Genomic DNA, 14384 nt, shown 5'->3' on the forward strand with positions numbered 1-14384 from the left:
GCATGCAAGTGATTGGCTTGCTTTGGTGGGCGTCAAAGGGGGTATAAAAGGGCGTGCACGCCGACCGCCATCTTACTTCTGCCGATCTCAGTATAGGGAGAGGTTGCTGCTGATTCTGTAGGGAGAGCGTTAGGCAGGGAAGAAGACAAAAAAACTGCTTTTGCTGCTAGCGATTTGGCCTGCACAACACACCAGTCACTGTGTGTGCAGTGCAAGGGGAGGCTATATTGTGGTGTATCAGTGGTGTTGGTTGTTGGGCTGCCTTTTAAGGCTTCCTGACAGGCTGGCATTGCTGTTTACCCACTGCTCTGCAAACTGCTTTTTTAAAAGCAATCCAATCTCCCTTATCCTCTAGTCACTTTTGTCACAGCTGTGCCATCGAGCCTGTGACATAGCGCTCAGATATCAGTGGGCCTCACACAATCCAAAAGTGTCCAGTGTCCACAAGTGTCTGCAGAAATTAAAAATCTCCCTTATCCTCTAGTCACTTTGGTCACAGCTGTGCCATCGAGCCTGTCACATAGCGCTCAGATATTCATTGGGCCTCACACAATCCAAAAGTGTCCAGTGTCCACTAGTGTGAGAAGAAATTCAAAATCTCACTTATCCTCTAGTCACTTTGCTCACAGCAGTGCCATCGAGCCTGTCACATAGCGCTCAGATATTCATTGGGCCTCACACAATCCAAAAGTGTCCAGTGTCCACTAGTGTCTGCTGAAATTCAAAATCTCACTTATCCTCTAGTCACTTTGCTCACAGCAGTGCCATCGAGCCTGTCACATAGCGCTCAGATATTCATTGGGCCTCACACAATCCAAAAGTGTCCACTAGTGTGAGAAGAAATTCAAAATCTCACTTATCCTCTAGTCACTTTGGTCACAGCAGTGCCATCGAGCCTGTCACATAGTGCTCAGATATTCATTGGGCCTCACACAATCCAAAAGTGTCCAGTGTCCACAAGTGTGAGAAGAAATTCAAAATCTCACTTATCCTCTAGTCACTTTGGTCACAGCAGTGCCATCGAGCCTGTCACATAGCGCTCAGATATTCATTGGGCCTCACACAATCCAAAAGTGTCCAGGGTCCACAAGTGTCTGCTGAAATTCAAAATCTCACTTATACTCTAGTCACTTTGGTCACAGCTGTGCCATCGAGCCTGTCACATAGCGCTCAGATATTCATTGGGCCTCACACAATCCAAAAGTGTCCAGTGTCCACTAGTGTGAGAAGAAATTCAAAATCTCACTTATCCTCTAGTCACTTTGGTCACAGCAGTGCCATCGAGCCTGTCACATAGCGCTCAGATATTCATTGGGCCTCACACAATCCAAAAGTGTCCAGTGTCCACTAGTATGAGAAGAAATTCAAAATCTCACTTATCCTCTAGTCACTTTGCTCACAGCAGTGCCATCGAGCCTGTCACATACCGCTCAGATATTCATTGGGCCTCACACAATCCAAAAGTGTCCAGTGTCCACTAGTGTGAGAAGAAATTCAAAATCTCACTTATCCTCTAGTCACTTTGGTCACAGCAGTGCCATCGAGCCTGTCACATAGCGCTCAGATATTCATTGGGCCTCACACAATCCAAAAGTGTCCAGTGTCCACAAGTGTGAGAAGAAATTCAAAATCTCACTTATCCTCTAGTCACTTTGGTCACAGCAGTGCCATCGAGCCTGTCACATAGCGCTCAGATATTCATTGGGCCTCACACAATCCAAAAGTGTCCAGTGTCCACAAGTGTCTGCTGAAATTCAAAATCTCACTTATCCTCTAGTCACTTTGGTCACAGCAGTGCCATCGAGCCTGTCACATAGCGCTCAGATATTCATTGGGCCTCACACAATCCAAAAGTGTTCAGTGTCCACAAGTGTGAGAAGAAATTCAAAATCTCACTTATCCTCTAGTCACTTTGGTCACAGCAGTGCCATCGAGCCTGTCACATAGCGCTCAGATATTCATTGGGCCTCACACAATCCAAAAGTGTCCAGTGTCCACGAGTGTCTGCTGAAATTCAAAATCTCACTTATCCTCTAGTCACTTTGGTCACAGCAGTGCCATCGAGCTTGTGACATAGCGCTCAGATATTCATTGGGCCTCACACAATCCAAAAGTGTCCAGTGTCCACTAGTGTGAGAAGAAATTCAAAATCTCACTTATCCTCTAGTCACTTTGCTCACAGCAGTGCCATCGAGCCTGTCACATAGCACTCAGATATTCATTGGGCCTCACACAATCCAAAAGTGTCCAGTGTCAGCTAGTGTGAGAAGAAATTCAAAATCTCACTTATCCTCTAGTCACTTTGGTCACAGCAGTGCCATCGAGCCTGTCACATAGCGCTCAGATATTCATTGGGCCTCACACAATCCAAAAGTGTCCAGTGTCAGCTAGTGTGAGAAGAAATTCAAAATCTCACTTATCCTCTAGTCACTTTGGTCACAGCAGTGCCATCGAGCCTGTCACATAGCGCTCAGATATTCATTGGGCCTCACACAATCCAAAAGTGTCCAATGTCCACTAGTGTGAGAAGAAATTCAAAATCTCCCCTGTCCTATAGACAGCTTGTACCTTGTTTTACATTACTATATAGTTTGTTGGATTTTGTCTACATTTTTACCAAAAATGAGGAAGGCTGGTGGAAGAGGCCGTGGAATTGGGCGGGGGTTGCCAGCTGGTAATGATGGTGTTGGTGGTGGATCTGATGGTAGTGGCAAGAGCAAAATAGGACCGAATGCAGGAGGTGTTGAGCCTGCGTCATCGTCTGGCTCCATAAGGCTTCGAAGGCTTAGTTTTCTAGGAGTTGGCAAACCGCTTTTAAAGCCAGAGCATCAGGAAAAAGTTTTGTCTTACATTGCTGACTCAGCCTCCAGCTCTATCGCCTCCTCTTCTTCAGTTGTAAAAAGTAAAAGCACTGAGTCGTCATTGGAGGCTCATGTTCATGAACCACACCTTTCCTTGTGTCCTTCACCCCAACAAAGATTGAAGGATGACGCAGGCCATACTACTGATTACTCCATGGAGCTGTTTTCACATACCATGCCTGGATTATCAAGTGAAATGGTGAATTACCCAGGCCAAGATGAATCTGACATGGAGTGCACTGATGCACAGCCGCTGATGGATGGTTCTGCTGGTACATTCACTCAGAGCACTACGTTGTCCTCGCAGTGTACAGAGCCAGATTCTGACCCTGATGAGACTCAGGTTCCCCTTCCCGCACACTATACCACCATACACGGTGACACAGAGGAAGGTGCACATGACATTGAAGAGGAGGTGATGGATGACCCAGTTGTTGACCCAGATTGGCATCCATCGGGGGAAGAGGGTGCTGCTTCCAATAGCTCAGATGAGGAGCATCCACAGCAGACATCGACATCGCAACAGCTGTTATCCGGCAGGCCCGGAGCACTCCAAAGACAGGTTCCAAAAATCAAAAGAGTTGCTGGACAGCTTGTCCAGAGGGTCAAAACATCACAGCGTGCTAGGCCGCAAAATGTCTGCCAAAGTAGGAAGAGTGCAGTGTGGCACTTTTTTGAACAAAATCCTCATGATCAGGCCAAGGTTATCTGTAAGAAGTGCGCAAAGACCTTTAGCCGAGGGAAAAATCTGAAAAATTTGAATACCAGTTGCATGTTTAGACATTTAACCAGCATGCACTTGCAAGCGTGGACACAACACCAAACCTCAAGTTCCACATGTGCAACTGATCACAACGAAGGTAGTCAGCAACGCTACATTGTTTCCCCCACTGTAAGCCCACCGGTTAGCACAGCAGCAAATGTTGAGGTGTCGTTGCAAGGCCACAGCAGTCAGGGAATCCCACTGTTATATCAACGAAAGACTGATTCTAGGCCATCAGAAAGAACACCAACTCCATCACCATCATCAACCCTCTCTCAGTCCGCCCTGTCCACCGCTACTTCCACCATATGCAGCTCTCAAGTCCAGCTCACCCTCCCAGACACTATGAGTAGGTCAAGAAAGTACTCAGTCTCTCATCCGCGTACACTGGTTTTGAACGCCCACATTGCCAAACTAATCTCGTTTGAGATGATGTCCTTTCGGTTGGTGGAAAGCGCAGCTTTCCGCGAACTCATGGCCTATGCAGTACCACGCTGTGACCTACCCAGTCGCCACTTCTTCTCTCGCAAAGCCATCCCAGCCCTCCACCATCATGTGAAAGACCGCATTGTCCATGCACTCAAGCAGTCAGTGAGCGGAAAGGTGCACCCCACAACAGATGCATGGTCCAGTTGCCATGGCCATGGCCGTTACGTGTCCATCACTGCACACTGGGTTAATGTGGTGGATGCAGGGTCCACAGGGGACAGCGGTGGTGGGACAGTGCTGCCTAGCCCACGGTATAGTAAACAGTTGGCTGTAGGCGTTCGACCCTCCTCCTCCTCCTCCTCCAGAAGCGAAAGCTCGTCCACAGAGCGCAGTCGTATGAGCACTCCATTTGCAGCTGCCACTGTTGCACACGAGGTGTCCCCCTATCGAGCAGCTAGTGGAAAGCGTCAGAAGGCTGTGTTGCAGATGATGTGTTTGGGCGACAGACACACCGCCGAGGTGCTGGCCGAGTACTTTCAGCGACAAACTGAGTCATGGCTGGGCAGTGTACATCTTGAGGCAGGCAAGGTAGTTAGTGATAACGGCTGTAATTTTGTGGCAGCCATAGCCCTTTCAAAACTCAGACACATACCTTGCTTGGCTCACACCTTGAAGCTGGTGGTGCAGTGCTTCCTCAAAAATTATCCGGAGTTAACAGCCCTGCTCCAGAAGGTGCGAAGACTGTGCGCGCACATCCGCCAGTCGCCTGTACACTCCGTTCGTATGCAGAAGCTGCAGCGATTGCTCCACCTTCCCAACCACCGCCTCATTATCGACATTGCAACAAGGTGGAACTTCACCCTGCACATGGTGGAGCGGCTGTGCGAGCAGAGGCAGGCCATAATGCATTTGTGGGAGGATACACGGCCAGGCACTTTGAGAGCAGACATGGAGTTGACCGGTGTGCAGTGGTCGAAGCTGAAAGACCTCTGTAAAGTCCTTCAGTGTTTTGAGGAATGCACACGGCTGGTAAGTGCAGACGACGCCATCCTAAGCATGAGCATCCCACTTATGCGTCTGCTCATGCAAACTTTGACGCACCTTAAGGAGCAGGCTTCTGCAGCCAATGTTGATGAGGAGGAAGAGGAGGAGGGAATCCTTGATGACATTCAGCCATTGTCTTCTCAGGGACCTCTCCTGGACGAGGTGGAGGAAGAAGAGGAGGAGGAGGAGGAGGATGATAGGGATGATTACTTAGGGGAGGAGGATGCATCTCGTGTGGCAAGGGAAAATGTTGGCGTGGCAAGGTCTGGTACAGGGTTTGTGCGTGACTGGAGGGATGTGGATTTGCCAGAAAGTGCTCTTCCAACCAGCACTCGCAGTGCATCATTGACACCGGGAACATTGGCCCACATGTCAGATTATGCCTTGCAGATCCTAAAAAGGGACCCCCGCATTGCCAAAATGATGAACGATGATGACTACTGGTTGGCCAGCATCCTGGATCCACGCTATAAAGGCAAATTACAAAACATCATGCCACAGGAGAACCTTGACCTAATATTGGCTAATAAACAAGCAACTCTGGTAAATCGGTTGCTTGAGGCATTCCCAGCACACAGCAGCGGTGATGGTTCTCACACGAGCCGTACGGGCCGGGGGCAGCTTGGCAGAGGTGTTCGTGGTGCACACAGCAGAAGTGGCATTGGAGACAGGGGTTTCATGACAATGTTGTGGACTGATTTTTCAAGTACCGCTCACACAACTGGTAATACTGCATCGATTGAAAGTGACAGGAGACAGCAGTTGTCAACTATGGTTACAAACTACTTTTCCTCCCATATCGATGTTCTCCCACACAGGTCATTCCCCTTTGACTATTGGGCCGCTAAACTGGACACCTGGCCTGAATTGGCACAATATGCCTTACAGGAGCTCGCTTGCCCAGCTGCAAGTGTGCTATCTGAAAGAGTCTTCAGTGCAGCTGGATCAATCCTGACAGAAAAAAGGACCCGTCTGTCAACCCAAAATGTGGATGATCTAACCTTCATTAAAATGAACCACGCATGGGTTTCCAAGGATTTTGTCCCACCTTCCCCTGATGACACATAGGGTGACAGAAAAATGGCTTGCTTTGGTCCACCTCTTCCTGGGACTTGACCTATTTCACCTTTTGCATCAGCTGAATGTCCAACATCAACATATGCCACTTTCTAAAACTCCCTAACTGTGCTGCCTCCCCCCCCAATGGCCGGGGTCACCACCTAGCGCACGACACCGTGCGAGTGCCGTTGCCCTGGACAGGTGGGTAGGCTGACTCTTGGGCGCGGGCACTGGCACAGGGTCCCTCATAGTGCAATCAAGTGTCTCTGATGGTGGTGGTGCACACCCGCCGTCAGACACACCGCCGTACTATGAGGGGCCCAGTGCCAGTACCGACGCCCACGAGTGGGCCCCCCTTGCTTGGGCAGGGCCCCAGCATTTGCAATCTTTACCTCTCCCTGCTCCTCTGCTGTGTAGTCTGGGCCGTCAAATCCATACTGGGCCTGACACCGTTTGAGCCTGCCTCCTGATGTATAGACATATATTTTGAATGTGTACGCTATCCATACATGTTATCTGGGGATACGGAACCCTTTCTCACCTTTGTGCAATCACGTGCAATCCATACTGGGCCTAACACCGTCTGAGCCTGCCTCCTGATGTATAGACATATATTTTGAATGTGTACGCTATCCATACATGTTATCTGGGGATACGGAACCCTTTCTCACCTTTGTGCAATCACGTGCAATCCATACTGGGCCTGACACCGTCTGAGCCTGCCTCCTGATGTATAGACATATATTTTGAATGTGTACGCTATCCATACATGTTATCTGGGGATACGGAACCCTTTCTCACCTTTGTGCAATCACGTGCAATCCATACTGGGCCTGACACCGTCTGAGCCTGCCTCCTGATGTATAGACATATATTTTGAATGTGTACGCTATCCATACATGTTATCTGGGGATATGGAACCCTTTCTCACCTTTGTGCAATCACGTGCAATCCATACTGGGCCTGACACCGTCTGAGCCTGCCTCCTGATGTATAGACATATATTTTGAATGTGTACGCTATCCATGCATGTTATCTGGGGATACGGAACCCTTTCTCACCTTTGTGCAATCACGTGCAATCCATACTGGGCCTGACACCGTCTGAGCCTGCCTCCTGATGTATAGACATATATTTTGAATGTGTACGCTATCCATATATGTTATCTGGGGATACGGAACCCTTTCTCACCTTTGTGCAATCACGTGCAATCCATACTGGGCCTGACACCGTCTGAGCCTGCCTCCTGATGTATAGACATATATTTTGAATGTGTACGCTATCCATACATGTTATCTGGGGATACGGAACCCTTTCTCACCTTTGTGCAATCACGTGCAATCCATACTGGGCCTGACACCGTCTGAGCCTGCCTCCTGATGTATAGACATATATTTTGAATGTGTACGCTATCCATATATGTTATCTGGGGATACGGAACCCTTTCTCACCTTTGTGCAATCACGTGCAATCCATACTGGGCCTGACACCGTCTGAGCCTGCCTCCTGATGTATAGACATATATTTTGAATGTGTACGCTATCCATACATGTTATCTGGGGATACGGAACCCTTTCTCACCTTTGTGCAATCACGTGCAATCCATACTGGGCCTGAAACCGTCTGAGCCTGCCTCCTGATGTATAGACATATATTTTGAATGTGTACACTATCCATACATGTTATCTGGGGATACGGAACCCTTTCTCACCTTTGTGCAATCACGTGCAATCCATAATGGGCCTGACACCGTCTGAGCCTGCCTCCTGATGTATAGACATATATTTTGAATGTGTACGCTATCCATACATGTTATCTGGGGATACGGAACCCTTTCTCACCTTTGTGCAATCACGTGCAATCCATACTGGGCCTGACACCATCTGAGCCTGCCTCCTGATGTATAGACATATATTTTGAATGTGTACACTATGCTATCCATACATGTTATCCGGGGATACGGTACCCTTTCTCACCTTTGTGCAATCACGTGTAATCCATACTGGCCTGAGAACAGATGGCGAGCTGTTAAGCAAGCTACAGCACCTGTGGTTTGCACACGTAAGTTTTTCATTTTTTCAGGAATGACGGTTAGGCCTAATTCCGGAACTGCGGTTGACCTGCACTTACTGGGAAATCATCGTTCGCGGGTAATAATTGTAATCACAGATCCCCATCACTAACGTTGTTCAGCGGGTTATCTGCACCTGTAAGCGACAAACGCTGGCCTTTTCAGTGTAGCGCACATGCAGCCACGGACATGTAAGGGCATGACACACCAGTTATTGGCCAATCTCATGTGCCAGAGCCTCACGTGTCCCTCTAGTAAGTCAGACTCGGACCGCGGGGCATGACGGAGTCTCGTTCGTTAATGGAATTAAGCTTGCAATGTGTGCATCTGTTCTGTAGCTTGCATGGTTGAGGTTTCCCAGGTGGAGTCGAATTAAACCATAGGCTCCACTCCTGGTGGTGCCCTTCTGGACATTCCTTTAAGGTTCAGCTTTGCAACCATACTGCCCACGTAAAACAAACACTTTGCCTTCATGAACGCTGTTTGGAGGGTCATGACTCATGGGAATAACGCTGCCCAATCAGTTAACCTGCTAGAGAGATCCTTCGTTGCTCCCAAGCATGACATCACACTCCCTAGGAGGAAGGTAATGCCACTGTGGCGACCGTACTCCTGGGGGCGACACAAGTGCACTGATGCCCAGCCACTGCTCGATGAATCTGCTGGTACATTGACCCAGACCACTACATTCCCCTCGCACGCTACACGGCCTGAATCTGACCCAGATGAAACTCAGGTTACCCTTCCCATATACAGTTCCATCTTACACGGTGACAAAGAGGAAGCTGCAGATGAAAGTGTAGGTTCGGCCCACCCGCCATCAGACACACCACCGTACTATCAGGGGCCCTGTGCCAGTGCCGTCACCAACGAGTGGGCCCCCCCTGCTTGCTCAGGATCACAGCACTTGCAAGGTTGAAATACTGTGCAGTGAGATGGAAGATGGGAACGACGAGGAGTCCAGACTAGTACAGGGATTCCCTAGCGAGGAGACATATTTGATTGTTTTCAATGTTGGGACAGCAATTTTTGGGGAGCACTATACTCTGGAGAATGATAGATGGGGCCCACCATACACTGGAACATTCCAAAGGTGGACATCAGACACAGGAGCAGCATTTACAGGGCCCATTATACACTAGAGCATTAGAAATGGGGCCCATTATGTTTGGAGCATTATTTGGGCCCATAAGACAGTGGAGCTTCATCCATGGGGACCAACATATACTGTAGCATTATGTGGAGCTCATCATATACTGTTTCAAACATTATATGGGACCAATGATTCTGTATGGAGAAATAGATGGGCCTTGTCATGAGATGTAAAAAGTGAAGTATTTTTCATTGTACTATACCGCTATTTCTCTGCCGTATCGGAGCATGATGAGTTGTGGTATGTGTTAAAGGGGCGCTCTTTCGCCCAGGGCACATGAAAACCTGGAGCCAGCCCTCCCCCCCACAACTTTAGCCAAATAACCCCCATTTTTCAGTGCGTAACTTGTATTATGAAGTTAATTAAGGTTGACAAGCTTAAGTAAGAAGAATTGATGCTTTTGGCATTCAAATGGGCACTGTTGGTGTGTTTCCTGTCCTCCTCTCACTGCCGACTTTTATTCCCCATTGACTTACATTGGGTTTCGTGTTTCGGGACGACCCCGACTTTTCCCTATAATCGGACGATCTTGCTTGACCCGACTTTTGGAAAAGTCAGGTTTCACGAAACGAAACGCGACCCTAAAAAACCAAAAGTCGCTCAACTCTAATCAAGACCAAAGTCAGCGCAGCCATATAACAGGACATTTAAGGATTCCGGATGTTCCATGGAGCCTGTTTTGCCTTTGTCCAAGATGAAGTCTGGTAATTCGCCCTGTCCTGGAACTTTCTGTCTGTCCTGTTATTTAAGTCCTGGTCAGAAGATCCTCCTTGCCTGAGTATTTTGTTGCTGTCTGCTTCTGAGCTCCCTCTTGGCTTACTTCTGGAGTCCCTGCTGCTGCTCTTTACTCAGTGCTATGCCTCTCCACTGCCAGTTGTCTTCAGTCCTCTGAGCTGCATCTGGATCCTGCTGGGGTTACCTACTGTCCTACTTCTAAGACTATGTCTGTGCGGGCTGCTGTGCGAGACTTGAGCAGGACTTTTCAGTCCAGAAAGGTACTCTTAAAGATCTTCTCCTTGTTATGCTCCACCAGTGTTTTTCTGGACTTCCATGAAAGTTGTCGTCTTCTCTGTCTGGATAGTTCTGGACTTCCACGCATAAAGTACCGGTCACACTCTTGCCTCTAATTACTGCTGGACTTCCATGTATAAGTGCCGTCGCATTACTTCTTCTAATTATTGCTGGACTTCCACATATAAGTGCTGTTCGCACTATTGCTTGACTTCCACATATCAGTGCAGTTTACACTCTCACGTTATATTACTGCTGGACTTGTTTTCTTTACCGGACACGAACCGCTATTACGTTTGCTGGACATTCCTGTTTGTGGTGTGCATTTCGCCATATTTGAAGGAAAGCCTCATTAGTTTTTGTTGTATTCCTTACTTTGTTAAAATACAGTTTATTTGTCTCAACTTTGGTCTCAGATCCATTTATCCCATGCTATCAGATTCCATAGTACCTACATAATTGCTACAGGAAATTTTAAAGCACTTCATGCTTCCCTATGCTGACAAGCTTTTTGGAGATGGAAATTTCATTCTCCAGCATGACTTGGCATCTGTCCACACTGTCAAAAGTACCAATACCTGGTTTAAAAATAACAGTATCACTGTGCTTTATTGGCCAGCAAACTTACCTGACCTTAACCCCATAGAGAATCTATGGAGTCTTGTTAAGAGGAAAATGAGAGACAACAGACCTAACAATGCAGACGATCTGAATACTGCTATCAAAGCAACCTGGGCTTCCATAACTCCCCAGCAGTGCCACAGGCTGATCGCCTTCATGCCACGCCACATTGATGCAGTAATTAATGCAAAAGGAGCCCCAACCAAGTACTGAGTGCAGTTACTGAAAATACATTTCAGTAGGAAAACATTTTTAAAAAGTATTATAATGTACTGAGGTAATGACTTTTGGGTTTTCATTGGCTGTAAGCCATAATGATCAACAGAAATAAACACTTGAAATAGATCCCTCTGTTTGTAATGGCTCTATATAATATATGAGCTTCACTTTTTTGTATTGAAGAACTGAAAGAAATTAACTTTTAGATGATATTTTAATTTTACCAGATTAAATTTTGGGACGGGCATCATAAACACTCTTTCAACAAACTAGAGCGGCTGTAGCAGCACTCAACACGGTCACCCTCGTGTTGATGTGGAAATTTATAGTTGGGTAAATTTACCCCTGTGCGTACTGTGGCCTGCCCAAATTAGACAGAGTCTTATTGAGCGCTCAACTGGAAGAAAAGAACTGTACACAGAGACAGCAATCGATTCTTTCAATTCTCTGAAGCTTTATTAAGCATACCTATATTTATGGATACATGTAGGAAAGGGAGGTTATCTGATTAACATAGAGGCTGACCTTCTAGTGTAATTGGTCAGTTTGAATACATCAACATATATGGAAGAGTTTACCAAAAAAGCTGATTCTAGCAATATAATTTACAGCCTATTGTTTTACAGTGTCAGCATGTTCTGGTATCGGCTGGCACATCTGGTGGTGTTACTTCCTTGTTCTCTATGTCTGCTAGATATTTCCCAAGACACAAAACAATGTGGTTCTCCAGAAGGGTTAGGTCATCTCTGGTAGAATAGTTACAAAGGTCAAGACAGCTATGATTATATCTCCAAGCGAGCATATATGAGTATGTAGCAGTATATAAGAGTACATGAGTATATATAGCAGTATATAGCCTATAGCAGGCAAGTGAGATCTATGGATACACATATGAATATATATATTTCCTTAACAATCCCCCCTTAGATAGCACTTGCCCTAAAATCCTGCTCCTGGCCCAAAGCGCTGCAACTCTTTTATGCTGCCAGTGGACTGACATACGCCTAACGCATACATCCTCCTCTGTACAGACTTTTCGCAAATGGGCGGTCAAGAGGTCTGTCCCTACTGGGGGTTTGGCGGAATCATAGTCTCATATTCAGCGGCATGCATGTCCAGGGGTGTGTACTCTTCATGAGGCAGTTCTGGTAGCTGGATGATGGTGTCAGGCGGTGGCGGTGGAGGTGGGATGTCGATTTTGACAGATGAGACATCCAAGGCAGTCAATGGCATCAGATTTGTGGTATCATGGACAGTCTTTTCCATCATCCTGCGGATACAAGGGAGAATAAAACAACCAGCAATTATCGCCAAGATGAATACCACCAGTATGACTGTTCCGGCTTGCGCTAGCATTCTCTTCCACCCGCTCATCCACCCAAAGTATTGGTCCCAGGGGTCAGTAACTCCTGGGTTTTGTTTCAGCTCCTCAGACAACTCAGTGAGTTTTTGTATGGCTACTGTGACTTTACCATTTGGACCAGTATTGTCCGGAATGTAAGTGCAGCATGTGTCCTTGATCATCTTACAAACACCTCATTTCTCGGCTAGAATCATGTCTAAGGCCATCCTATTCTGGAATGCCATGATGGAAGTGGGGCCTAACTGGTCTGCCAGACCCTTCAAAGCTTCTCGGGTGTAGTTGACGAATCTCTGTTGATTATAATAGATGTAATTTATCCAATCCACATTCTTGTTTATAGTTATCATTGGCAGTAATGACTCAAATCCTGCCTTAACCTGATCTATGGCCTTGTATTCATCAGGTACCCCCCTTGGCACACCTATGGTGTCTATGTACACATGTGGATCAAAACTACCTTTGGGGGCACTTTCCCTTCTTGGTCTTCTTACCCCGGTACGTGGTGTAGACTCATGTGTGTAGGATAAAAGGTGGATGGGCATCAGGATCTTTGCCAGAGCACATTGGCCTATCCAAACACCTTCTAGTCTACTACGTATTTTCATGTCACCACAGATCCAAAATATGTCACCCAAGGAAACCACATGATTGACCAAGTTAACAGTGGTAGTACTAAATTCTGAGCAAAACCCCTCAGTGAAGTTTTTTACATCTCTGCCAGCTCCTGTGCGTGTGTAACAGGTGTAATTACCAGGGTAGATTGTTATCCCTACCCCAGGGTGTGTATCTTTGACCAAGAGTGGGTACTTAGACTTCCAGTTCTCACAAGATGTGGAGTCAGAGGAGTTGGTGTATATACTGAGGAAGCAGGCCTGTTGGGACTCTGGGATGTTAACTGGCACTGTACCTAGGTGGGGTCTGGCACCAGCACATGCATAACAGCCGCTCCCATTGTGCTGTTGGGCCGTATATTTTACCCATTCTAGCCAGTAGTTGGTTTCAGCGAACCCTGTCTCTACTGCTAGGGTTTCCTCATAGGTGGGATCTACCAACACTCTCATGTTACTGGGGGCCTGTTGGGGTGCCTTGGGTTTGTCAGCCCTGTTTGCTAGCTTGAATTTTCCTGAGTAGTGTACGGGAGGGCGGCGCCCATCTGTTGACCAGGTACTACTCAGTATATATGTACCTGCATCACCTGGAGAGGGATTCTCAATGCTGAGTATGAGTCGGTTACATTCGCCCTTGATGTTGCACCCTTTCACAAAAGCCTGCTTCGTGAGGCGCATGCGGTCAATTAATGATTTACCATCTCTATCCTTTCTGTCCAGGGCTGACTGAGGTTTGTACCCCCAACTTTCTCCTGTGTTCTATGATTCAGCTCCCCAATATGTACAATCATCTCCCCAATGATCATCTACAACACAAATATATTGGGTCCCTTCTCCCAGTCTTTCTAGCCTCTCCAGCCGTGTAGGTGAGCAATGCACTATGTCACAGTAATCAAATAGGTATGTGATTATGTGTGCTGATGTGTCAAACCAGAAAATTGTATAGTCCCCATCTTTGGTAATGTCTTCGGTAAAAGGTGCTCCCACCCACAGAATTTGTATCACACAGAAAATAAACAGAATCATTCTGGCTTAGGGATGTCTTCTGGTACAGGTGCCTTCTTGCAATGCGATGCGTGGATCCAAGTGGGTCTTCCCTCTAGTTTCACAGAGGTTGGTGTCGTCAGCAGCACTTGGAAAGGACCGTCAAATCTGGGATTGAGAGTTCTCCTTACGAACTTC

This window comes from Dendrobates tinctorius, unplaced genomic scaffold (assembly GCF_039654945.1).
Source record: "Dendrobates tinctorius isolate UK_male_01 unplaced genomic scaffold, ASM3965494v1 ptg000036l, whole genome shotgun sequence".
In the NCBI taxonomy this organism is placed as follows: domain Eukaryota; kingdom Metazoa; phylum Chordata; class Amphibia; order Anura; family Dendrobatidae; genus Dendrobates; species Dendrobates tinctorius.